Raw genomic sequence first — 27,752 nt, 5'->3', positions numbered from 1 at the left:
TTAAAGAATTTCTTAACTCTGGAAAATTCTCTGCCAATATCTTTTTCAAGTATCACCTCCCTCACATATTCTCTGTTCTCTCCTGGTACTTGATTATATGTATTTCAACTACATATCTGTTAACTCTTTTTCATATTTTCCATTTCAGATAATTCTGATATTGATATTTCATATATTCCATTTCAAATTCAAATTAATAGCTTCAATGTATCTTCCAGGTCACTAATTCTCTCTTTGGCCATGTCATATACTACTTCACACACCTAATAAATGTCTTATGTAATGATATTGTTTTTATTTCTAGCACTCATTGTATACTTTTCAAATCTGTTTCTATGTTGCTATGTCCTATTCTTTTAATTTTTATTCTTCCTTTTATGTCTTTAAATAATTTAAGCATACTTCAATTATATCTATTTAAGATTGTTCTATTTCCTCTAGATCTTGGAATGCTAATTATCCCATTTGCTGATGCTTTTAAGTGTCCCTTATCATAGCTTGTAGTTTTTCATAGATTATTATTTTTATTGAGTCTTCAAAGGCATTAGTTTCCTAAGGGAATCTCATATCCACTGTATTTAAATAGTGGTGGCATCTCTCTAATACTGTATATTTGCCTTGCTAGTACCCCACTGGTTTTACCAGTTCTGGATCAGTACTTACATCAGTGTCTAGGCATTACTTATGTGGTGTAAATCTGTATAAGTAGCGACGGCTTAGGTTAATAATTTCTGGTATGTGACTCTCTTCCATCCAAGGCCCAGGTGGATTGTTAACTTTCTGGAAACTTCCCTGAACAGACCTGCTGAGTTTTTCTACTCCCCTCAGAGGCTCTAACCTTTCTGAGAGGGCCTCTATCTTTGCCTCTCTCAGTTCACATAGACCTGAAGCCTTAATTCCTACCCTTGGATAGATTTTAAGCCCCCAATCTGAACCCCTAAAGCCTACATCTGGGTCTTAATCCTCCTTGGGCTATCGTGGTCTCAACTCCCACCCAACCCTCTGGCTTTGACTGCCTGCCCATCATTGACACTGGGAAGTTATCTCTCTTTCTGTGGAGTTTTGTTTATAATTGAGTTTATTTTTTTTTACATTGTATGAAGATTTATTTATGTGTAGATGGAAGGAATGCCTTTCCATCTCCACTCAGTCTGGCATTTTGACCAGAAATTCTGAGTTTAAAATGCAACTAAGAACAGGAACCATGTCTCACCCTCTGTGTTTGTCTCCACAATAAAGCTGGCCCAAAATAATACACAAAGTAAGAGCTCAAAAAGGGTGTATCACAATCCCAAAGTCTAATAAGGGCTTTGTTAGCAGGACCATGATACAACAGCACAATAGACTGTGATGCAGCCATTTTAAAAGATAAGGAAAATTTGTAAGTGATATGGAAAAATGTAGTTAATACCATTTTTAAGTGTAAAAGGCAGTTTACAAAATAGTATGCACTGTCCTATTGTATAGAGAACAGACCAAAATGTTAGCACCATTCAATCCCAGGACAATGAGAGTATGACCCATTTAAATTTTCTTCTTTTGACTTATATTTCCTATAGTTAACATTTATTTCTTGTATAATAAGTGTGACAAATACGAATTTAAGTTAAAATCTGGTAAAACCCCAAATGCCAAATAAACAGAAAATCTGAGATGCTCTCTTGAGTTCCCCCCTCCCTGGACACTTTTTGGACTTACACTGTCTCAAAGGGAGTTCATTTAACACCTACACCCAGGGAGGGAGCTTGCTGCTTTCTGAGAAATTCACAACTGCCCTATTTCGCCAGGCCACTGGAGGGTGCTCTTGAGCATTGGGCCTCCACAGACTGGCAGCTGCCTGTTGGTCCTTCCTCAGTGACCAGCTTTAGCAGTTCCAGCAGAGGCATTCTTGTTTGGGTCACAGGAGGTATTTTATATCCTGACTGCAGAAACACGGCTCCCTACCATCCATACAATTGTCCAATAAGAAGGTAACTCAGGTGACCATATGACAGCACTTCTTACATATATAATAAGTTACTAAAATAATCAAGAACTGCAAATTTATAGGCTAAGCATTTGTATGGTGTCCTGCCAATGAGTGAGGGACTGCAGAATGAAAGACCCATAACCCAGGAGAGAAGCCAGGTGGCCCTGAGGCCCTACCCTGGGACCTCACTGGGGCCATTCACCTGCACTGTCCACCTTATTCAATGCAGGCTAACAAGCTATGTAGAAAATGGTGGTTTACATTTCCCTGTGCAACATCCTTCTTTTTCTTGGCTCCTATCCCCCAAGCAGAGATCAATTAAAAGAAGGGGTGAGGGCTATTTACAATAGCCAAGAAATGGAAGCAACCTAAATGTCCATCAGTAGATGAATGGATAAAGAAGATGTGGTACATATACACAATGGAATATTATTCAGCCATAAGAAGAAAACAAATCCTACCATTTGCAACAACATGGATGAAGCTAGAGGGTATTATGCTCAGTGAAATAAGCCAAGCGGAGAAAGACAAATACCAAATGATTTCACTCATCTGTGGAGTACAAGAACAAAGGAAAAACTGAAGGAACAAAACAGCAGCAGAATCACAGAACCGAAGAAGGGACTAACAGTTACCAAAGGGGAAGAGACTGGGGAGAATGGGAGGGTAGGGAGGGATAAGGGCGGGGAAGAAGAAAGGGGGTATTATGATTAGCATATATAATGAGGGGGGTGGGGAAAAGGGGAGGGCTGTGCAACACAGAGAAGACAAGTAGTGATTCTACAACATTTTACTATGCTGATGGACAGTGACTGTAATGGGGTTTGTGGGGGGGACTTGGTGTAGGGGAGAGCCTAGTAAACATAATATTCTTCATGTAATTGTAGATTAATGGTAACAAAAAAAAGGGGGGGATTACTCCCTGATAGGATAAAATTAACTGCAAATCAACAACTAATGCATGCTTTACATATCCTTAATCTTGATCTTTTAAAGGGTGTCGGGTGATCAGCTATGGAAGTACATTTTTCTGATAATATTTCTTTCTCTTAAAAAAATAAAGCAGTTCCTGTGTGGTGGTCTCCAATAGGTATAAAGGTCATATCAAAGTGTGGGCAAAGGGTTTGTTTATGTTTATACAGAGGATCAAAGCCTAATTTGGCTACCCAGAAAATGAATTAAGATACGATACGAAGAAGAACTTCCAACATCAACATCCTCTGGAAGAGTCATTCCAGAAGATGATCATCAGAAAACTTCAACAAAGACCCTAGCACTATTGCAGTTGTAGCTGCATTCATCCCGCCGGTTCCTGGACTTGCCATTGGAATGAAGAAGGAGATATCTAAGCTGGCCTGTGCATACAGTAAAACAACAAATTTGACTGGATCTATATTGTCGGAACTCAACCAAGAATTAGGAGAAGTGCAAGTTGCAGTGCTCCAAAATCGTGCAACTATAGACTATCTACTGTTAAAAGAACATATGGGATGTGAACAGTTCCCAGGAATGTGTTGTTTTAATTTGTCTGATTTTTCTCAAACTATTCAATTTCAGTTAGACAATATCCATCATATTATTGATAAGTTTTCAAAAATGCCTAGGGTACCTAACTGGTTTTCTTGGTTTCACTGGATATGGCTGGTAATTGTAGGCCTGCTTTTGTTATGTATCTGTATTCCTATTCTGTTAATGTGTGTACACAATTTAATTAGTAGTTTGTTAAAATCTATACATGCTTGTTACTCTACAAGAAGTTATGTCAAAGAAATAATCAATCTTCCCATGTTTTCTTCCGTCTGCTACTCCTAAAGCTTTTCTTCTTCCTTCCTAATTACAACCCTTTAGTAGAATTCGTGCCTCATATCAAAAATTACCGAGTATCATAATTCTTCCAAGTGGTAAAGATACCTCAAGACAAATGCTGGGCATAGAAGCCACAGGGCATAAATCTGCAAAGTAAAAAGCTAACCTTTTCAAACAATAAGGCTTCCCTCTCACTTACCAACTTCACATTTCCCTGTATGGCCCCGGAAGATGACTGGTTAGCCAGAGACGGGTAAGATTCCTCAAGGGAGGAACAACCTAAGACAGGCACAGTCGCAGGGGGGCCATCAGGTGAGAAATTGGGGATCATCAGAGGTGAGGCTTAGAACCTCACCCCCTCCTGTTTTGAGAGAAATCTTCTGCATCCGTGGATGTTTTGTTGCCCTTGTCTAGCTTGGATTAATACTTAGGCTATAGGCACAGACCTGATCATCTACATTTACCCTCTTACAGCACTAAATTATGTTTTCTACCTTTATCTTGCATCTACCTACCACTTCAGCATTTTATTAAAAAATAATAATAATAAGGGAGAAATGTGGTATCCACATATAAATCAAGTATAAAAATCAAATGAATAATCATATCTGACTTGATTGTTTATAGTTCATGATGCGTGATCAAAACCGAAAGCTTCTGTGATATGACTGCCCTTGTACTGTTCACCATGTAAGAACTTATTCACTATGTAAGAACTTGTTCACCATGTAAGAACTTACTCGTTATGCTTCAGAAGATTGGAGACTGTTGAGAATTAGGTTTGGGGTTAATTAATGATTGTGCATTGAGCCCCCTATACAGAATTTTATTGTTGTTAACAAACATTTGATCAATAAATATGAGAGATGCCCTCTCAAAAAAAAAAAAAAAAAGAAGGGGTGAGGGCCACAGGAAGGACTGGGGAAAGAGGTCAATGGGAAGCCCTGGAGGCCCTTTGTCTGAGGAATCATTTTTTTCCCTACCTCTCTCCACTCCCTTCCCACTCCCAACTCCTGCCTCTGGAAGTTAGGGAGGGGCAGACACTGAGCAGGTGGCCCTGGCTGCTGCCTGAGCTGGTGGCAGGTGGGGTGGGAAGACGCGTGTCAGCATATGGGCCAAGGGAACACATGGCCCCGAGTTTGGGGACAGGAGGGGAACAGGCAGCAGCAGATGAACTGCTAAGCAACAGGGCTGGTAATTTCAGGCAGGGAACTTTCCAGTGATAAGAAATAAGGGAAGGCAGCCAGTTGGTGGGAGGCGCACAGGAAGCAGGCTGAGGGCCTTGTCACCCCTCTCTACACAGTGGTTTCTCTATTTTCTTTTAAAAGCAAAACACTATTCTCTGTAGGAAGCTTTTGCTTTTCCCAACTTGTAGAGCTGAAAACAATAGAAAACCATCAACATGTATCTTCACCCTCCCTAGAGGGTAAAGTTACTCACCTTCACATTTTAATTATTTCTGAACTTCAGGAAGCACAATGGCTGAACTGAAAAACAGATCAACATACGGGGGAATGGAGCTGTTTGAAGGTTTTAAAAATAGCACTGGAGAAAGTAAACCAGAGTGTTACCAGTGGTTGCCTCCGGTGATGGGATTAGGGTGATTTTCTTCTTCCTTCTTCATAATCTTCCATACTTCTCATGTTTTTGTGATGTGCTTGTTTTGCTTTACAATGTTAAAAAGCTATTTAAAAACATAAACACAGGCACGCTGATTAGTAAAAAAAAAAAAAAGGGAATGCCTGTGCACTGTTCTCAGAATCTACATGCGGCAGAATCTTAGGGTTGATCTTTGTGTCTGTGATTTGATTTGACCGTCACAAGCATCCTGCAACATTCCTTGTACCCTTTGTACAGAAGAAGAAACTGAGGCTCGGGCAAGTTGGCTTGTCTCAAGTGACGCACATGTTAACTGGCAAAGTGAGATGTCAACCCAGGCCTGTCTGACATCAGGCTGTGGGGGGGGGTAGCAGATAGTGTCCACCTGTGTGTTACTGCTAGGTGCTTCTTCACGTACAGATCATTTCATGTAAAAAAGGCCAGGATAAAGAATCGGAGGCCCTGAGTGGAAACGTGCCTGATGTGTTTGAGGAAGAGCCAGGAGACTAGGGTGGCTGGAATGGAGGGAGCACAGGGTGAACGGTGGGAAGCAAAGCCAGAGGTGGGGCACTGGACCTGCAGAGCCTTGTGGGCCTTGGTAAAAACACACAGTTTATGCTCCTGCTGATATGCCCGTGGCTCAGTGTGGTGACCTCAACCCCTAGGATTTCATCTTTCAAACACCCACCAACTAGAAAGTTCTTCTGCTGCTCTTAGTTCAAATTCCCAAGAGCGGAAGTCTAGTTGGCCGAGCCCAGCCTTGGTGGGCTTCCTTGAGGTCCTTGTCCCTTCAGCCAGGGTGTCAAGGGGGATGGCTGCCCCACCTGTGGCTGGGACTCTGGCTGGCCAGGCACCCACGAGGGAGACTTTGAACAGGACCTGGATTATTAATGGGATCCAGGCAGCCAATTCAGAGGTAGAATTAAGCCCATGGGAGGAAGTATCTCCTCTGTTCTCCTTTCTGCTGTTGTCCCTTGACGTGACTTGCTGGAAGGGGCACTACAAAGGGGCAGAAAGTCCTGGCCATATGTGGTCTGTTTGATCCTAATGAGGGATGTGAATAGGCAGGGAGAAATATCTGCATTTGCTGATCTATGTGAAATTACAGTAAGGATGAATAGATGCCTTGATGGATGTGAAAGATTCCAAATCTAGATTTGCTAAGCCTTTCCAAAAACCAAACAACAAAAAATGTTTTTCTATTTCTTATCACCTGGTCTCTCAAAAACCTTGCGGCATACAATTATTTTCTAAGCATAAGGAAAAGGTTCTGTGACCCCTCAGCCTGAGTTCTCAACCTAACTTTCTCAGCACAGCCTCCTGCCTCCCACACCAAGCCAGCTGGACCCCAGAATCCTCTGCTGGCTGAAAACAAGAGCCAGTCTCCCAGCACAGAGCAAGGGACTTGTGAGGGTCGTGCACAGGCAGCCACTTCTGCCCCCCTATCCTGAGCACCCACAGAGGCAGTGGAGGAAGAGCAGAGCGGGTTGGCCCCGGGGCAATGGCTTGGCTGTTCTCCTTCGTCCCTGCAGCCCCGCATGCCAGGCTGCCGTAGATCTCCCTCCAGCAGTCTGTAAAATCCATCACTTGACTCTTGGGCCTTTACCAGATCTTAATTTCCTCATGTCAGGGAGGTTCATTTTCTCTAGGATCAAGTTCATGTCTCCTTTTGCGGAGGGAAAAAGACTCAAATCTCAAAAACAGAATTCTTCTTTTCTATACAACAGCCAATGTCTCTGTTTCTGCTTTCTCCTCTTCCCAAGCACAGAGCTTCTGTTAATAATAATGGAAATGAGCAATAAGCAATAACCCTGGCTAAATCCCACCATCTGGTTTAAGTACTAGTGGTGCCACCCAGCTTATGTGCCCCAGCCTTCTTGCCCACTGCTCTCTCCTCATTGATTTCTTAGAGTCAAGCCCAGAAACCAGTCCCGCAGCTGCTGACAGAGCAGCACAGTTACGGAGTGAGAGCGGAAGCTGGGCGGCTGCCCGCACAGCAGGACAGCCCTCGGGTGCAGTGCCCTGGGCTGGACAGGCCCCAGTGGCTAGCAGGGAAACACGTTCGCCTCCCTCCTCCCCAGTGCTCCTCTCCTGCACCTGTTCCTGGCTTCCCCCTCAGAACAAGCGAGGTTTGGCATCTCCTGTGACACCCGGCCCTCACAGACTCATCTCACCTAGCACGCAACTCTCCTGGATGTTTGCATTTTCAAGATATATTACTGAGTAGTGAAGACCCACTTCAGTTCTTGTCAATGGAATTGCAAGAAAATTCAGGTAGAAGAGCTACTTTGAAGGAAACTGCTTTCTCCACAGTGAGTGTACCGAGTGGTCCACATGGGGCCACAGAGAGGACAGAGGAGGGCCGGTGGGATAACATGAAACTCTACTGGAACACGGGGCCCCTGCCACTGGGGGCGGGCAGGGAGGAGGAGGGGTGCCCGGCTGTCGGGAAGTAGGGGTCTGATTACTTGTTTTAACAATCCTTTTGGGTTTTGATAATGAGAAAGTGGTTGTCAAGAACTGTGCTGGCTATGTGGTGTCACCCTGCTTAGAGCTAACAAGTTCACCTGCCACAGTTCTGTGGCTGCCAGCAGAAAAAAACAGAGGGCTGTGTCTGCTCACAGCAAGAGCGGTTTAGCATTTGACCAAGTCTTCAAGTTCCAATTTGCACAAGGCAACATGAACAGGGCTGTGATGCCTGGACACTCAGTGGGTTGGGTTCCAGAAGAATCTGGTTGCTTTGGGAACTCCTATCTACAGTAATGGGTGGTAAGCCTGCTCTTTCTCATACTGGACAGTAAACAAAACTGCCCTCTGTTCTGGAATGAAAACTATCTCTATCCTCCAAGGAGGCTTGCTATACAAAGATCATAAAAAAGATGGCCCAGAACAAAAGCAGTGATGCGTTTACTCACAAGACACACAGGCATGCGAGACCCATGGAAGACAGTTTCTAGGTAATGGTTACGCCATGCCCAGTTTCAGGGAAAATTGCTACCGGTGATGTCAATAAATAATACTGAGGAACTGACAGCCTGAGCAGATAGAAGCTAAAATGTAACCTGGATATGTAAATGTAAAACCAAACATTGGCCTACAGGTACACTGTTGGCCCTTGTGTCTGACAACGAGGCAGCACAGAACACTTACGAGCTTCAGTCAGGAAGTGGCAGGTACACCCTCCAGGGGTCGCACTTGATCCCAGGGTGTCTACACCAGGTCACTGAGGCCCGAGTCATTTTCTTCTCTTAATTCTCCAGATTAGACGATTTCCACTGATTTATTCTTCAAGTCCAATAAAACTTCCTTCTCTGACTCCAGTCTACTATAAAGTCCATCCAATGAATTGTCTAAATCAGACTTTTTAGCTCAAATGTTTCCATTGGTTCTTTTCTTTCTTTTCATTTTCATTTCTTTTCTAAGTTCCCCCATCTGTTCATTTTAACCAATCTTACTTGAACTTCCTACATATATTTGTAATAGCTGTGTTTAAATCCTTTTGGCCAATTCCAACATCATCATCTTTGGTTATTTTTCTATGGACTGTTCTTTCTATTGTTATATTTCCCCTTCTCTTCTAAAAATTTTTAATTCTATACTGGGCAATGTGTATGGTGTGTTGTAGAGACTGGATTCTTCATTCTTCCTCTGAAGAGCATTGATTTTCCTTCTAGCAGGAAGTTAATTTAACTAGACCCAAACTCTGTCTCTCCTGTGATGGGCAGCCCCTGAAATCTCCACTCAGTTCTTCAACCTTCCAGCTTTGCTTTTTGCTAGAGTCCTTGCAGTCTCCTTACAGGTACCCAGTTCAGGGGTACTTGAAAGATTTGGTCAAAGTTTGTTTGTAGATTTGAGAGCTCATTCTCTGGCCACCCTCCTTTCTGAGATTTCCACCCTCACTTTCTTGTTGCTCCGGCTATCCTAAACTCTGTCTCCTGACTTTACCAGCCACTAGTTCCCCGGCTTTCTGCCAGAGTTCCAGCTGTCCTGGTGGAGGGCTTGGGAGTTTCCCCAGGACAAAGCCAGATGACTGTGAATCTCACCCAACTGCAGTTCTTTACTCTGAGGGATCAACTCCCCTCTAGGCATGACTGCCTTTGGTCACCCTCCAGTGCCTTCACATTGTTGTTTTTATTATGTTGTACAGAATTTATAATAATAATCTGAGGGAAGCATAGTCTATTATATGCTACTTTACCACTACAGAGAAATAGAACCACTAAATAAACTTTTATAATCTGCTTATTCTACAGTACTTTCAAAATGCTATATGCTATTCCATCATATTGACCAGTCTACTAGAAAAAACTTAAATAACACTTAACTATCAGCAGATGTTTAAGATTTTTTTGACTTTTGATTTAATCAAAATCAATGGTCTCCAGAATCAGAAGTTCCCACAGCAGGAGTTGCACAAGATAATTCATTTCATTTATGGGAAGAAATGTATGTTAGGACTTCTTTTTGTTTCAATGTAACTTACCCTTTACTATATCTACTTCGTATGTTTTATAATTACATGATATTATGATACTACTGTAACTAATTGATGAAAGATGTATAGACCTATTGGGGGTATGCTCAATTTTACTTAATTCTTTTTTACAGATGGAATATATGGTTTTAAAAATTTGGAGAGTACAGTTATGAATAATGCTTTAGTGAATGTATGTGTATATATATGGGCATAAATACCTAGTACATTCATATATACATAAATACATGTATAAATATATATATGTTATATATCTATAATATTTAGCATAATACTAATTACTTACATAGATTACTTACCCAGAAGTGGAATTGCTAAATCAAATGGCATGAACATACAGTTTTTAAAATTTTTGATTCATTTTGTCAATATTGTCCAATAGTTCTCCAGAAGGATTGTGCCAATTCACCTTCAAAGCAGCAGAACATAAGGGTTTACTTTCCTTCATTGCCTCCTAACACTGATTATAGAGTTAGTGGCATGTTTTACCCCCTCTCTAAAAAAGTTTTATTGATGAATAACTGTATTTGGCTTAATGAGAATATTTTCCTTATTTGTAGAGTTGGACATTTTTCATATATTAACTATATTAAATCTTTTAAAATTGCCTGTTTATTTCCTTTGCCTTTTCTATTAAGATGATTTATTTTTTATTTAAAAATGAGTATTAAGGGATCTTTTTATAATAAGTATATTCATCCTTTGATATGGTTGTTACAAAAATGTTTTTCAGTTTATCATTTGCCTCTTTATTTTTTGATGTTTTTTTCACAAAAACAATACATTTATGTCATCAAATTTATTAGTCATTTTCTTCATGGTTTCTGCCTTTAGAATTATCCTTAAAAAGTCATTCCATAACCTTAGATTATATAACCATATCAATATTTTCTCTTAAGACATTTACAGTGTAATCTTTAATCCATCTGGAATTTATGATGATAAATTATGCAAGATAGAAATCTTATTACACTAAAGTCTTGTACATATATTTGGAACTGTTTCTGAGTTTTCAACTAAAATCCAGAGAGCTGCTAAACTACTAATATATTACTATTACAATCCTCTAATTTATATACTTGAATAATACATTTTGACATGGGGCGTTACGTTTCAAAAATGATGTGGACAAACGAGAAAGCAGTTAAATGTGGAGTTAGAAAACCACTTCATAGAATAAATATTTTAAAACTAAGGATGTTTAACTGAGAAGAGAGGATTCAATTTCCTGTCAAAAGTAGGAATTCAGTAAGTCACCTAAGGGGGTTACAAAATAGTTATTTTTCAAATAGTTAAAAATCTATTACATGGATTGGAATAGATCTGGATGACTCTAGAGGCAAGAACTAGGACTACTGGGTGGAAATTATTAAAGGAAAGTTTTGGCTCAACAAGGGCCTTTCCTAACAAGCACAGTTGCTCAGCAAGGGTGGGGCTGTCTTGAAGAAGGGGGTCATCAGAGGAGTTAGCTCCTCTTCACTGAAAAAGTTAAAAAATAGGTAACTAATTTTTCAGGGATATAACCAAAGAGACATTTACAACAAATAAAAGGCTGGGCTACTTGAAGGGCATTCAAACTAATATCCCGGCATCTACGACCATATCATCTTAAAAAAACCCCAATGTTTAACTTAACCAACATCCAGCATCAACCACCGAGGAATCAGCATTGAGTGATCGCTGGGGCAATACAACCGAGCCGTTGTTTCCTGCAGCCTTAGAAGCTGTGGTGTTTCTCCTTTGTGGGACGGTGAGTGCAGAGCTGGGACTGGGTTGCAGGATATAAAGCAAACAGAACCATAGTAGATCCCCACAGCCCTCTTTTTGTTTAGACTTTTAGGCATGACTCACGGTGCCCTGGGAAATGAAAGGGGCATTCCTCCAAACAAGATAAAAAGTGGCTTCAGAATCCCAGGATCTCATTTTCAACCTACTTCTGCTACACCAAAGCACCAAGCGAAAGTATGTTCTGTCCCCTCTTCACCTCCATCCAGTGTGCAGAAGACAACTTTCCTTTAATGCCTCAGTAAAATATTCTGAGGTCCCAAGAGCTGTCCTATTCAAATGCAGTGGTTTTATCTATTATTTATCCCATGGCTTTGGGAGCGGAGGTATCTCAGTGATGCTAAGGGAAGCAGAGCTTTGAAGCTGCCCTCCTTGGGCTGGTTTCCCTCAGAAGGAAGCAGTAGCCCAGACCAGGAGAGCAGAGGTGTCATCCCAGGGGCTGGCATCCCTGTGTAGGCAACCTCCTCGCTGAGGAATTGGCTCAGCAAGTGCCCAGCACCAAAGCCCTCTGGCTGTCATCTTCTGAAGCCCCACACTCCTGACTTCCTTAGAGGCACAGGTAGCAGGGAAAGTACCATGGTCCGTGACAGTCACCATAGCCCATCAGCTGCCTAGCCTTCTAGGGTAACAATGAATTCTCTGTTGGCACAAGACATGAGGCAGAAGGTGGGCAGTACAAGATGGTACAAACTGTGAAGATGGATATAATTAACTATTAACATAAAAACAGAAAAGTATATGGGCTTTGTAAACATAAAGTGAAGTGAAGAAACGCCAGACACAAAAGTTTTGTATCAACCCATTTGTATAACATTTTAAAATAAATGAATTTATGGTATTGAAGTCAAGATAACAATTATCCTTTGGGGACAGGTGGGACTAAGTACCTGCAGGGGCTGCACGGTGTGGGGCAGGGAGCTTCTGGATGCTGGTAAGTTCTGTTTCTTACTCCAAGTGCTGGTTACTCAGGTGCACTCAATTTGTGAAAGTTCATTGAGTTGCACATCTTACAGTCTTCTGTATGTGTTACATGCCAATAAAAAGTTCAGAACAACAGCAAGTGGTAACTTGGTACTTCTGGGCACTGTTCTGAAGGCTCTCACAGGTTTATGCCACTTTAGTCCCCTAACAAGCATGTGTGAAGTAAGTGGTGCATCCTTCACGTTTTCAGTGAAGGGTATGGGAGCATGAGAGACTGTGTGATAGCGAGGAAGCACCCACTGGCAAGGCCGGGTCTTCTCGGCCCAAATCCTAAGCTCCAGCTTTCACGAAATATTTATAACTGAGCAAATTATACCCCCAAACCCAACAAGGAGATGAGAGCTGGGATTTAGACCCTCTGCAGGCTTAGAAACTGGAATCCATGACCCCAAGAAGACCGTACACGTCAGGGAAGTGCCAAGTGCTGCCAGGGCCCCAGTGGGTCCTGAGTTACCAAGGGATGGACCCCTTGCAGGCTCTGGGCAACACTGGAAATGCATTTTGGGGGCCCCCTATAGTCATCAGACCATACGGACCCCTCCAGCTAGAGCCACGGCTGCTTTAGGACTCCTCCCAAGCCAGCGCAGGGGAAAGGAGGGGCGGGGAAATGCAGAAAGCACAGATGGCCTGTCTCCATTCAGACGCGTAATCAGATCAGTTAGGCAGAAACATGGCCTCAAACAAAACTAAATTATGGTTTCTTCATGCCCTAGTGGTAAGTTCACTGCCAGGCTTTAGGAAACTGTTTCAGTACTGGCCCTGCCATTAACTATCTGTTCTAAAACCTCTCTGAGCTTTGTTTCCCTCATGTGTAAAATGAGAAATTTAAGAGATTTTCTCTACATCCCTTCCAGTGCAAACTTGGCTTGATACTGGGGTTCAGATCTCTTCCTGGAAGAGGATTCTAACCCCAGATTTGAGTGTAGAACTTAAAAGTCAGGAAATATGAGTTTAAGTCTTAACTCAAAATATAGTACTGTATAATTTCTTTGAGCCTCAGCTTCCTATTCTGTAATAAAGGAAGAACACTCTTAGATGAGGGTTCCCAAGATTCAGTGAGCTAGTGGGTGGTTCTCAAACCTGACCTGCGGCAGAATCACATGGAGGGAGCCACTCACTGAAACACAGATTGCTGGGCCCTGCTCCCAGCACCTTGACCTACTAGGTCTGGAATGGAGGCCGAGAATTTGCATTTTTATCACATTCCCAGGTGGTGCCATGCTGCTGATGCCAGGATCACACTTTGAGAACCCCTGAGTTAATGTTTTTAAAAGCTCATTAACAGAGTATGAGTCTAAAATGTTGTGACTCAGTCTAAATGGGCAGTGGTTCCTCAGTGTTAAAGTACAGCCATATAGATGATTCATTCATACCTGACAAGCAGTTGGAGTATAAATATCCCCAGCACCCCTAGCCTATGGCTTCTTTCAGGGTAGTAACCAGCATCAATCACCAAATTTACTGACTACAAATCCCAGACCAGATATCTGGGAGCCTCTGCATGTCCATACATGGGTCTCATGTTCTTCTACAAGGCTCTCTCCTTGTTGATGTTGCTCCTCCCCTGGACCCCAAACCACTAGGCAGTGGTTCCTTGTCCCAGCTATTGTTGCTGGTAAATTCTGGAGGATATTGCTTTCCTGGTAGGGGCCATCTCCCCGTGGTGCTGCAGCTGCCACAATGTGCACTCCTTCCAGCCCTCCCAGAGACACCATTTCCTTACAGAAGAGCAAGTATGGCCCTCCCTTCAACCCTGCTACCCTCATCATCTAAGCCCAAACATAGCAGTATGTACTTCACGGAAATACTTCATTGCACAGACCATGTTTGCTGCCCACCGAGTTCCCTTTCATTTCAATGACTGTGTTTCCAAGCCTCTCTTCCTATGAGGCTGGGGCCATGTGACTAGTTCTGACCACTGGTTTAAAAGGGGAAATGATATGTCTGCAACTTCTGGGCCAAACCACCAAAGAGGGGCTGTAAGTTCGGCATGACCTTTGTTCCCTTTCCAGGGATGGGGGCGCCGATGTTCCAGAGGCACAGCAAATGCAAGTGAGCTGCATTCCCAAGCCACAGTCTGCCAACATGGAGAGATAGTGAGAGATAAACCTTTTAGGGCTATAATGCTGAAATTTTCTCCCATAGCAAGATAAAGTTCCTTAGCTTTACTTATGGTCTCCCTCTGTGGGGCCAAAAATGTGGAGAGCCTGGAGAACAGACACCCTAAAGTCCTTATCTCCACATCATTCCCATTTTCCCCCTTAGAAATTTCCCTCCTACACTACATAAATAGCACTTGCAGATAATCCCAGGGAACAGTGTCATAAGCCTACTGCTCAGGAGACCAGTCAGATTTTAAGTCTCCACTGGAGCTGATGGAGGTGGGGGTGGGGGTGGGGTGTGTGTTTGAGAGAGAGACAATAGTTGTCTATTATTTGGAAAAGGGGTAGCATGACACCAACTCACAACCCTCCCACCCCACTCCCGGGTCTGATTCTGCTAAGTAGGCCTGAGAAGGGTCTGTGTAGGAGGAATCACCTTTTCTAAGAGGTGACTGTATGTCTTTCTTTTGGGGGGCAATCCTACCACAGAGATAAAAACATGGTGGTTCCCCTCAATCTGCAGTAACAAGGCAAGAAGGGACACTGAGGTTCCTCATGCACCTCACTGCAACATCCCCCAGTGCAAATGCCCTTGGTGTCTTGCTGAGAGTTCAGCAAATGTGCACGGGTCCCACCTGGGCTCTCCCCCTGGCTGCTGGGCAAAATCTAAACCCACTGTGGCAAATCTTTAGCATGGGCTTCAGGGGAAGAAATAAAGAATGCATGGCTCATGGGTGAGAGCTAAGCTAAGGAACCCATAGATGGTCTAGAGCACCATGAACCAGCAGACACGGTGGGGCCAGGATAGATGAGTTGCAAGGGAGTCTAGGTTTTCCATAGTTTGTGCCTAAGGATGGGCAAGTTCAGAATTTCTGGAAGAAGGTGACAGGCAAACCCATCATAGTTGGATCACATTTCTGCTCAGTCTCCCTGAGGTCAAGGAAGGCAGCCGCATCCGTAAGACAAACTAAAATTGCTGACAGGTTTTGCCTCTGGAGTAGAAACCATTCATCCTGTCATAAGCTTCATTCTTAAAAATAGTTTTCTTCTTTCCCTTCAAAAGATTTTTGCATGTCTTTATTATTATTATATCTTATCCTTACAATTACACTGCTTGAAAGATTTAGTAAAAAATGAGAGGTAAAACAGGAACTAATGTTAACTTGGTCTCCAGTATTGCCAGGCACTGTGCATAGGACAAATGAGAAATACTCTCTCTACCTGTAAATTCAGAAACGAGGGCTCAGAGAAGATAACTTGCACACTGTCACATAGGTAGTAACGGCACGACACAGAGTCCAATCCAAGTATGTGTGACCTCAAAGCTCATCCTCTTTCCATGGACACTATTATATTTGGTGACTCATGTCACACAGCAAATCAATGATGGAATCAGGCCCAGAGTGGTTCCTGCTAGTACCCCTGATACCTTGTTCTGAGCTCTATTTGTCAGCCACAGTGCATCACGGTCAGCATCTCACTGTAAACAGAAGTGGCCCATTCATGGCCACCCCTGAAATCCCCACAGACCTGAGAGTGGAGGGGAGATCCCCCCACCCACCTCCCACTGCTTCCCAACCCCCACTCCACCTACTCCCAGGCCTAAGTATGCACCAAAGGACAGAATAAAGACACTTGAAGAGGAGTTATATTAAATTGCATGGCAGGACCCAAATTTCAAGATTTTACCGATGATATCTTCTTCTTATACTACTCAAATTCAGAAATAGTAAAATTGGAGAGTAAAGTCCTTGTTTTTTTTTAAGATAAGGGATTGTACCCTGATTATTTCCCAAGTTCATTTGAGATGACTGGTGGAATGAAATAGTATGTGAAATAAAAATGAAAAAAAAAAGACATTCAAAAGAGTCAGGTAAAGAGATTATCGAGCACTTGAGATGAGCTCATTATCACTGCTGAGCCTGAAATTAAGCTGCATTTCCTAGCAGGTAATGCCTAAAAAGGAAACATAGTTCTTATTATCTAATGATACTTTTAAAAATAATGAAATAGTTTTTTAAAGCTGTGTGTGTGTGTCTGACTTCATGGAGAAGTGTTCCCTGTGATCAGTGTATGTAAGAGACAACAGGAACCATGAATTTCTCCTTCCCTCCTTCCTTCATTTCAGGCCTGCCTACCTGCTTGCTTGCTTTTTCTCTCTTTTCCACTTTCTTCTTTTTATTTTCTTACTTTGGTTTAAGACATATGGAAAAGTACAAAGAATAATAAACACTACACACTCAATTCCTAGAAGTAATTTATGCTTTATTTTCTAAAATAAGGTAAACATAACAACTCCAGAAAAGAAAGAAAACTGTTTTTCTTATCTTCAATTCCATTTCCTAGCCTCCCTCCTCAGGTGTAATCCCTACCACCAATTTGGTGTGTATTCTTCCAATCTTTTGTTTTTACATTTTACACATAAGTATATATGTATGTGTGTATGCATAAATAGTATTGAGTTTTATGTAAATAGTATCACTGAATACAACCTTCTGCAGCTTGTATTTTTCACTCAGTATTATATATCTGTTACCCATCCATGTACCCACACACAGATCAAGTTAATTCATTTTACTTACTGAATAATATTCCATTATATGACTATATCACAACTTATTTCTCCTTTCATCCATCCCTATTGGACATGTTGTTTCCAACTTTTCAGCATTACGATCAAATTTACTATGGGTATTCTTGTGTATGACTGCCTGTACCCGGGTTGGAGAGTTTTTCCTTAGGATATATACCTAGACATGGAATTGTATGTCTATTACAACATAATTCACTACAGTTTGTTTAAACAAAATATGGCTTAATTGAATAATATAGATGGCCTATAAAAATTATGGCAAGGCCAGAAAAGTAGGCTGGAACAATACTGCCAGGAATATCCCTAATTGGAAAAATACTTCAATACACTGCAGGATTGTTCAAATAGAAACACCAAAGTTGCTGCTTAAGGCCCATGACTCTATGGCCTGGATACCAAAAATTTGAGGTGAGCTGCCTGGGAACCTGGTGCTTTTCTTTCTCTACCATTTTGCAAGTGTCCATAAAGATGCTGGGAAATACTATGAAGAGTGGTGCTGGGAATCCAACTGGACACAGTCTCTCCAGTGGTTAGGAAGAAGAGCAGGCAGAGTTGTAGAACAAGCACCACCTTACCCACAATGCCCCTGGATCGTTTCACCTTACCCACAATGCCCCTGGATCTGCTATGCTTTACCCATAATGCTCCTGGATGAACTCCATCTCTGTACAGTCTGCTCCTGCTCCCAAACAAATTCTCTAACTCCATAAAAATGTGTGTTTGCTTTGACCTCGTTGTTTCATTTCTAGAACTTCATCCTTGAAAGTAAGAATAGCATGTGCAAAACACATAGCTGTAAAAATGTTAGTTAGTTTATATTGAAAAGCTGGAAACAATCTAAGTGCCAGCAGTGGGTGCTGGGCTATGGTGGCAATGGAGCATGGCAGCCTGCAGACTCGGCAGCCAGAAACACAGCGGGGGTGCAAACTCCAGCTCTTCTCTCACTCTCTGCATGACCTTGGGCAAAATATTGCCTCTGTCCTGTTTTCTTATGTACAAAAGGTGCCTAGTAATAGTATTTACTTCATGGATTTCTGGTGAGGAGTGAATTAGATGGTCCATGTAAAGCATAGCCCATAGGAAACATTTTATAAACATTTGCTATTATTAAATAAATTATGCTATAACGGCATGATGAAATTCATTGCAAATGTAAAAAAGATACTATAGAAAAGTATCTCATAATGCTGGGAAATGTTTATGGGCATTGTTAAGTGCAAAAAGCATGTTATTTACTGATGACATCTAGTTTCTCTAAAAATACTTTTTTTTTTTTCAGAAGGAAGAACAATGAAGTAATTTACATCAAAATGCTAAGCAAAGTTATTTCTGAGTGATGGGATGACAGATTTTTGTATTCTTATTTGGGCTTTTCTATATTTGCCAACATCTCCCCAAAAGGGAGGTAGAAGGAAGGAGCCATCAGTAATGTGATTTGGCTTGCTATTTTTTGTGTGTGTGCTAAAGATGGATAATAATTTTTTGCTTGTTTCCCCTTCACCTATTTCACCTATCCCCCACCCCCAGACAATAATTGTTTTTATCTATTAAGACAATCTAGAAAATGGAGGTAGAGAATGGTGTCCTACAAAATTCCCAAAAAAGTGTCCCTGCTCCATGCTGTCCATGTTGGGAAAGAACCTAAGAAACTCCCTGTTCCAGAGGACAGCCAGTTCCGCAGCCTGTGAGCTCACCCTGAAGGGCCTCCTCTCTTGAGTCTGTGGGCACCCTGACCACCCCACCCCAGTCCACGTACAGCAAGGCAAGGTAAGGAGAAGGAGAAGAGGGGACTGAGAAGCAGGTGGAGAGGAGGGAGGGATAGGGAACAGAGAGGCAGGGGTATCTTCCTTGAGATTACACACCCATCCCGCCCTCTTGCCCCTGGGCCTAGCCATCCTCTTTGACTGTTGCTGTTAATTTAGTCAACCTGCCCAGGGCCCTCCGTTTTCCCACTGTGAAGTTTTCATGTGTTTCTCTTGACCATTGAGTCCTCCAGGGCAAAACAAAGACCCTAGAATCCCCTCTGTAGCCAGCCATGTCCCTTCTGGGTCATGATCAGGTAGGCAGGAGAAAAGAAAAAAGACAAGAAGAGGAATGGTGGGCACACCCTTTCCATCAGGTCAAGGACGGAGAGGGTGAGTCGGGGACCCTCCACTCCTCCTCCCAAGTCAACAATGATTTTCCAAAAGCACAAGAGGCAGAGCCACCTGGATGCAGATGGCATATGGAACTAGCTTTCAGGTTTTTGGCTTTTTAGGCTGGAAGCCATGGGTAGTGGGGGAGTCCTGTTCATTTCCATGGGCTCCATAGTCATCACTTAGCAGTAATAGTGCATGGCTACATCCACAGAGCACCTTCCGATCACATTTAAAAGGCATTTGTTGAGTGGCTTTGGCTTTCCAGCTACCTGTAATCACTCTCCAGCTCTCTTCTGGGATTTGTACCTTGTGATGGCTTTCTGAGGTTATTTTAGATGGTTAACCCCTGGTTGGGTGTCCCTAAACAACTGTGTAAACTAAGAGAAAGATTGCCCCACATCCCATCCATAAAACAAAAATGATAGTGATATTTGCTGACTTGCCAAAACCACAGGACTGCTGGCAATGAGTGAATGAAAGATCTGAAAGCACCCTGGAAAAGAGGTATTTTAGAAATCTGAGGCCCAGCTTGCACGACTACAAAGCCCTGTCCTTAAGTCCTACCTTCCACCATCTTGGGAGGGAGTGTGGTCTGCAGACTGAGTCGGCGGACACACCCCAGAGGACTCAGTTAGAATGGCCACATTACAGCCACGGCCTTAATGTTTTCTAGCGTTGAATTCCTTGAAAGGCCAAAGGGTCCCTTACCATACCATCCCACGCAGGACCTTTGACTCCCGCCTGCCAAATCTTTGTCATGTCTTGTTTTCAGGGAAAAGTGCCAAGGGATGCTGTTTGGGGATAAAGGTGGAAAAGAGGAAAGATGTTCGCAGAGGCACATGGCGTCTAATGGCAGCCATTGCCTCTATGCAAAAAGACCATTTGTTCCTCCCCTGCTGGCCCACCTCACTTCCAGCATCAGCTGGAACCCAAGGCAGACACTATCACATCCCGCCCTTGACTCATAAAAGACCCCTTCCCCTCGGCAGGAGCTGTGCCTTTTGTTCCTGAGAGCTTAAGGCACTTTGGAATGCCAAATAGTAATGACAGGACTCTGAATAGCCCTACTTGGGGCACATGGGGAGTGAGTCATAAGCTGTGTTTCCTTAATTGAGTTAGGACCTGTCAGTCACTAGTTCTGCTATAAATACCCTGGGAGCTGGAGGAAACTTCCCAGATAGGAAAATAACAGGCTGTGCAACGGGGATCTGATCTTGGAGACAAAAGAGGTAAAGAGGCTGTGGAAGGAGCAGCAGGTGCCTGTGGGGCCTCCAGGGAGGCAGACACACCCACCCATCATCACACAGGTTTCTCTCCCACAGGACACGTTCTCAGAATCAGGCTACAGCTGCTTTAAACATTATGATAAGGCAATAGAATGTGCACGGCCAGAGCCCAAGGCAGGATGGGTAGATGGGTGGGGCCCTGTCCTTGGGCATTGGCAGGTACGACTCTAGAGCGAGCTCCCCTCCCTCAGGTACCCATAACAGATTCTCTGCTGCCAGGAGAGGAATTTCCCATCGCCCTCCCTTCCTCTTGTCAACTGCTGGCACTGTCTGAGCTGGAAAGCAGGTTGACAAGGTCAGGGGGAGCGAAGATCTGATATGCGATCATGCCTCTCAGGTCCATGACAGGCAGGCCTGTATGGAGTGGGCCGATGGCTTTCCTTTGCTCTCCTCCCCAAATAACCCTCTAGAGTGCCAATCAGAGATGAAGATAAGAAGCTGACTGAGTCCTCCTTCCAGAGCCTAAACCTCGAGGCAATTACTTATGGGAGCTCCGCAGTGCCTATCAACCTCAAGCCCGGGACTTCCTTCCCACGTGGTGCTGCCACCTGGAAGCTGCCCCTCTGCAGGGGCTGGGGTAGCTCTTATGCACACCCTTTGCATCACGCGGTCACCATTGCTTGACAGTGCCATCCGCTGAAAGGGCCACATCCATCACTAAAACTGAGAGACACAGGTGAGACAGGCCTGCCACCTGTGGATAGGGGGCCCTTGAACCCCTCAAGCTGAAGGTCCCCACTCCCACCCCAGACCAGAGCTACTCACAGCACCACAGGGCTACTCAAGCTACACATCATTTATTACTCGTCTGCAGTGAGATAAATACAGAAATTGAGATTAAAAACTCTAAAATTTTTATAGCAACCTGGCAGAGTAATTTAATGTGTTTATTCTAATAATAAAAAGGCACTTGTACGTTTCATCATTTTATTTCATTTTCCCAGCAATGCATTCTAAAGAATACATTTTTTAATAAAAATATGATTGTGCAAGAAATTGTCCAAGAGAAACCCTGTTCCTTCATCGCAGATAGTGGGAGAAGCACAAATCTAGTTCCAGTCTACTGCTCCAAGTACGCGGCATCGAAGCCCCAAGGCTGCTGTGTGTTCTCTTCAGGAGACCTCTGAGAGTGTGCAAGAGAAAAGAGAGGCAGGCCGGTGGACAGAGAGGACACACGTTGTTCCAGTGCAGCCTGCCCCACCTGAAACCAGGCAGGCTGCATTTACCAATAAAGTGACACAGTCAATCCAGTCCTTTCTATCAGTCTTTCCTGAGATTGTGGCTATGGAGCAATAATGACAATACACTGTAGACCTGGCCATTCTGGGTGGCTTAGTCAGAAAACCCAGAGCAAGGCGGTGCACTGACACTGTCTGAAAACTCACATCCTCAGTGGCCGCCACTCACCCTCACATGGCCTGGCCACCCCAGTGCCCTCCCAACTAACTCTATCCTGCTGGTTGGAGGGTCTCATCCCTTATGGAATACGGGGAGACTGGAAGCCGAGCCACTACCTATCATTTGAGTTGAGCAAGACTTCCTGAGGGAATTTTTCAGCTCGGGCAGGCCACCCAGTGATTAAGAACAAATGCATCTGGTCAAACACACTTGAGCCTGAGTTCTGACTCCTCTGAAACCTACCTATGTGACTGTGGGCACAGCACTTACTCTATCGAGGCCTCAGTTCTGCATCTACAAAATGGACATCACAATACCTAATATTTACTAGACATTGTTCTCTATGGTAGATATTGGCTATTTGCTTTATCTTTAAACTATCAAAATAACTGTATGGGAGATAAACATATATTCCCATTTTTCAGGTGAGGAAACCAAGGTTTAGAGAGGTTAAGAACTTGCCATGTTCACACAGTGGGTAAAAGTCAGGACTCAGTCTTCTGCACCCCTCTTCCCAGAATTCTTGCATTTATTCATTGCAGGATATGACCACAGTGTCACTACCTAACTCACAGGACCACTGTGAAGCTAAAGATAATGCCCTTATCACAGAACCTGTCTAAACAGGAATGTTATTACTTTTGACATCATTTTCCAAGGGCTATCTTGGAACCTCCAAATGTCCCCTGGCTTCAAGGCTACAACCTAGGACAGCAAAAGCTTGGCAAGCTCCAGAAGGAACCAAGCCAGAGCCTCCTTGGCAGGTGGCCCAGCATGCACACCCTTTAATAGTCCAGGATCTTCTGTAAATATGCCAACAGCAAATCAAAGGCTCCGAAGCAAATCTCAAGAGTTACTCAATTTCAGGCTCTAAAGCATTTTCAGTCTTGCATCTTTCACATCAGCTGAAAGTTCTTCCAAGTTGCCAGCTCGTGGATCCTACACTTTATCTTTCTAAATGCTGAGCCCCTCGCCAAAGAATACTGTAGGTATCAACTACTGAAAGACAGGAGCAGGACCAATGGATAGGGAAGGCATTTGGGGAGGTTGCCTGACTCTCAATAAATATTTATGCCCTTGTGTAAAAATAAATATGTATACACTTGAGGAGTCAGTGTGGGAGCCAGGACTCGGCCTGGGCCTTCCCACAGAGGATTTTTTGTGCTGGATTGGGGAAAGCTGAATGATAGTTTCTTTCCCAGCCACGCCCTTGAGAACCTCAGACCGTGCTAATAATGGGTGCTTTCTGTTGAGCATTGGCTCTGTGCGAGGTGAGGAGTCCTTGGTATCTCTGATCTCTACAACACATGCAGTGTAGGTATTAGTGTGTTCTCCCTTCACAGATTGGGAAACTAGACTAGAGAAGATAAGCAGCTTGCCTAGGGTGACACAGCCAACAAGAGGAGCCAGGATTCAACCTCACTCTGTTCAGCATTGCTGTCTGAGCTCCTCCCTTCCAGGAGGCCCTGTGGGTACTCCTTCCGGGATGGCACCCGGGTCTCCACTAGGTCTTAGTTGCTTCTCCTCCTTTCCTCCCCCCTGAACTAAAGGAAGGGCTGCAGCCCACTCTCAGCATCCTGAATGGTGGATGGGTGCCCTCTTTCCCTGCCCCTCTTTGGGTCTCATTTATTTTATTCCCACGGTGGTGATTTGGAGAGAATCTCATTTATTGGACTGACCCAGGCTGATAGAAGCCCTTGCATATCAGTGCTTAATTGCCTCCCAGTTTACAGGACAGACTCATGTCAAAGCCCCATTGGAGGTACCCTCAGCATAGCTTTGTTCCAGGCTTATAGGTTTCTGAGAACAGAGCAGGATAATATCATATCCCTGTCCCCTGAAGGGCAGCAATGGATATGCCAGAGACAAAGTCAGTCCAAGCCTCTCAGGGTAACTGGTCCCAAGCCAGGATGGCATAGTACCCATAGTGCCTCCTACATCAGAATCCCCTTCGGTCCTTGCTTGTTAAAACATAGACTCCTGGATCCCAGCCCACCCTCTAAATCACAATCTGCAATAGGGTCAGGAATATTCCCAGGATTCCAGGTGGTTCTGCTGTTTACAGAAATTTGTACAATCTTTGAATTAGAATACAGGTTTTGGAATCAGAAACATCTGGATTCAAATCCTAACTTTGGGCAAGTTGCTTAGCCTCCTTGAGCCTCTCTCTCTTCTATTATAAAATAAGAATAGTAACTGCCCCCTAAGAACGGGGAAGAGACAGAGAGAGCGCTTAGTCTGACCGCTGAAGAGCACGTTAACGTTTCCCTGCTCCAGAGCCCTTCCAGCCACACACTAAATATAGACCCTAGATGAGGCGAGTACTCAAAGAGCTCTTGGATTTTGCTTTGTAAGCCAGGGAAGCTGAGAAGGAGAGTGATTAGAGGGCCAAACTCTTTCTAATTCTAACTGATCAACAAATGTGTGGTGGACATCTGCTCGGAGAGTCCAGCAGCACAGACCTGAAGTTCTTACCCCCGGCAACTCGAATTTTAGTTGAGATGAGGCAAAAGCACACAAGTTTAAATAAAACAAGAATAACTAAAAGAAAAAGACAACCATCAAAAGATGCTCCATGTTTACTTATTCATTCAGCATTTATATTCATTAATTGCCTGTTGTGTGTCATGGACTCTCCCAGGCACTGAAGATACAAGGCTGAATAACATGATACCAAACTCAAAACATTCAGTCTAGGGAACGAGAGAGATGAACGAATCAGTGTTCATGTTTAAGTTTCTTCTGGCTGAGTACTGGAAAGAGTTAAGTTCCATATTTGAAATGAAGAGCCTAGGAGATCAGCTCTAATATATGAAGCAGGAAGGCATCTGAGGGCTGCTTTTTCTGTCTCAGAGAATCCAGAGCTTCAGATACAAAGTCTAGAGGCAAATTTACCAAGTAAGCCCCTGTCAAAGTTGTAACAGCAAACAGATTTGAAACTCTGTCTGAAAGTAGCATGAAGTATGAAAACACAAGTTCTAAATGGTTAACTACGTTCCAGGAGAAGGGGAAATACAGATAACACCCAGCCCACCTTTAATAACCCAGTAGTGCGAGGGGGCAGAGGCAAAGCTGGAGATGAGGGAAGCTAATCGCATCCACACTTTCTGCAAAACTCACGGCTTGGTTCCTTGAAAGGAGGGAGAGCATCTGTCTGTTCGCTGCTATACAGCCAGCACCTAGCAGAGTGCCTACATAGTCACTGGTTTCTAATGAACACTCACTGAATGAATGAAGAGCTGGATGAAAGACAAGGCCATTGTCCAGATCCAAGAATGCAAAGCGCCCAGTGTGCAGCCAGCCAGCAGACCGAGGGACTGGTAGCAGACAGCTCTTTCTAGAGTCCAAAGTTCTCTGAGTTCTAGACCTGTGTATCCAACTATTTGTCACCCCCTTGGAGATGTCTCATAGGATACCTCAACCTCAGAGGGGATGAACTTGTGATCCACACACTTTCCTACAGCTCCGTAGCTCAGTGATGCTCCCACTCTCTGTTTAGTTACGTAAGCTGGAAACTAAGAACACATCACTTCACAACCTCTCCTCACTCCTCAACACCCAGCTGTCCCTTGGTGCTGTTTACTTCCTAAAATTCCCTCAAATCCATCCCTGCCATTACTCTAATCCAAGCCAGCATCTTTGTCCCCAGCTAGTATAGCTGCCTCTGGGCTCATCCAACCCACATCTGCCTTGCTGGCCTCTCTCCCTCTTGCTCCTCCCACTACCTGCAAATCTTTTTCTTCCCATCGCCTGGTCATTAACTCCTCATCCGTTAGATGAGACACCTGCCCTCTCTCTCTCAACTATGGCAAAGCCCTGTCATAAACTCTGCAGACTTCTCTCTCGTGACACTCGCTACAGTGGTTGTTTTACCATCCAGTGTCCAAAGGCCAGCAGGTGGCTTCCTAAGCCACAGGGGCCGCTAGATGCATGCACTTGGTAACAAGCAGGATGGCAGAAGGGAGAGTGTTCCTGTGGTAGGAACTCAGTTTAAGCAAAGATCTTCTGTGAAGAGAGGGAGAGAGAAAACTGTCATTTTTTGCTTCAAAGGTCTTTAGAGTTAAGGAGGGAGGCCCTTGGCCTGCTCTGCTTCCAGCAGGTGCCTTTGACTCTGAAGTTGCCAGTTTAAACGCTCACAGCGCCCCGTGTAGGTGCCATCAATGGCAAAGCGAGCTCAGGGGAGGCAAGCTGAGGGTGGGACTGGTGCGCACTTGACACCTGCCAGCACGAGAGCAGCTCCAGCCAGGCATGGCCTTGTGGGAACACCAGCCCCTGTGCTCAGGTCTTGTCTTATTTTTCAAGAAAAGCCCCAAATCAAAATTTTATGTAAAATCTCTTGACCTTTAAACTCTGGCAACTAATTCAGAAATTTAAAAAAACAATTCAGGAGCCAAATAAAACATACCTGTGTTCTGGCTTCTGCAGGCTCCAGTTTGCCGCCTCTGCATTAGACTGTTTGTTTTCCCTGCCCCAGCCCCACATGGCCTCGGCACCAATTCCTCCGCCACCCCTCCAAGGACTGCAAGTGGGACCGGCTCCTGCTGCTGGTTAGTATTGCGTTAAGCTTAACTCAGCCCTCGGAGGACTGTTCCCGACTTCTCCCTTCCCCCCTCACCCCCATTTCATGCTAGCCTCCTTACTAAGCACGAAGATCTCTTGGATCTAGGCCACCCATTCACTCACAAATGTCTTTCCCTTCTGAACAACTTCAAAAGAGCTTTCTTTGCAGGGTTGCTCAGAGGGGCAAAAGCCTGCTCTGGATCTCCTCGTGGCCTCTCCCGCACTCCTGCATCCCCACCCTCCCCACCCTCAGTCCTCCACGTAGCAGTTCCTGAGGCCAGAGACCTAGACCTGCAAGGAAAGCAGTTGGAAAACCACTGTCCCAGTCGTCCCCCAAGGATTAACACTCAAAATCGGACTCAAAGGCCAAGCCAGAAGACCTGACACCCCATAACACCATGAAACTGGAAATCTCCAAATGCCAGCACCCTGCCGTCCTCCAAACCACCAGGAGACGAGCTACTGTTAGAACAGGGGTGGGTAGAGCCCAGATGTAAGTCTCAGGCAGATCCAGACAGTGCTCACTTTAGGAGGTGGGGAGTTCACAGCAGGAGAAAAAGGGGTGCAGCTCCAGATTGCCTGACACCTGGATGCCCTACAGGCACCTGAAACCCTGCAGATCTCGATTGTCCCCTCTGTTCATCCCCAGCCCTCCCTTGTCCTCTCCTCTCTATCTCCAAGGATTGCACCAACTGGTCACCAAGTATGACTCTTCTGAGAAGCCACATTCAAAGTCACTCAGTCACCACGTCTTCAGATTGCATCCCCGGATATCTCCCAAATCCACCTGTCTCCATCCCTGCACCCCGGGCCTGTTCTGGCTGCAGCTCCCTTACCCAGATGACCTCACTCCCTCTTGTCTCGCACTTGGCTTATCCCCCATCATGCTGCCTGAGCATCTTCCAAAAACATAAATCTGGTCATGCCATTCTCTTGCTGAAAACCCTCCAGGGACTCCCCATTGTCTTTCAAAATATAATAAAAATGCTCAGCAGAGCCCAGCCCCTCCTGCCCCAGGGATCTCACCTTGGGCACGTCCC

The 27,752-nt window shown here is 44.1% G+C and overlaps 2 long non-coding RNA genes across 5 annotated transcripts in view; one reads left to right on the top strand and one right to left on the bottom strand.

Annotated features, from left to right (window-relative positions):
• Window positions 1–27,752, bottom strand: part of LOC130684313 (uncharacterized) — a 163,691-nt gene that overhangs the window by 75,061 nt on the left and 60,878 nt on the right. The window lies entirely within an intron of this gene.
• Window positions 7,320–27,752, top strand: part of LOC118924332 (uncharacterized) — a 35,186-nt gene continuing 14,753 nt past the window's right edge. For 2 of the 4 annotated variants that reach the window (XR_005029561.2, XR_005029560.2), the window contains exons 1-2: window positions 7,320–7,648; window positions 17,665–17,738. This is a non-coding gene — a long non-coding RNA (uncharacterized LOC118924332). Of the gene's footprint in view, window positions 7,649–17,664; window positions 17,739–26,577; window positions 26,700–27,752 lie in introns of all 4 variants that reach the window. The other 2 variants (XR_005029562.2, XR_005029563.2) reach the window with 2 other exon arrangements.

This window comes from Manis pentadactyla, chromosome 7 (genome assembly GCF_030020395.1).
Source record: "Manis pentadactyla isolate mManPen7 chromosome 7, mManPen7.hap1, whole genome shotgun sequence".
Taxonomy (NCBI): domain Eukaryota; kingdom Metazoa; phylum Chordata; class Mammalia; order Pholidota; family Manidae; genus Manis; species Manis pentadactyla.
The sequence above is the reverse complement of the archived record's forward strand: the minus strand, read 5'-3'. Positions and strand labels throughout refer to the sequence as shown.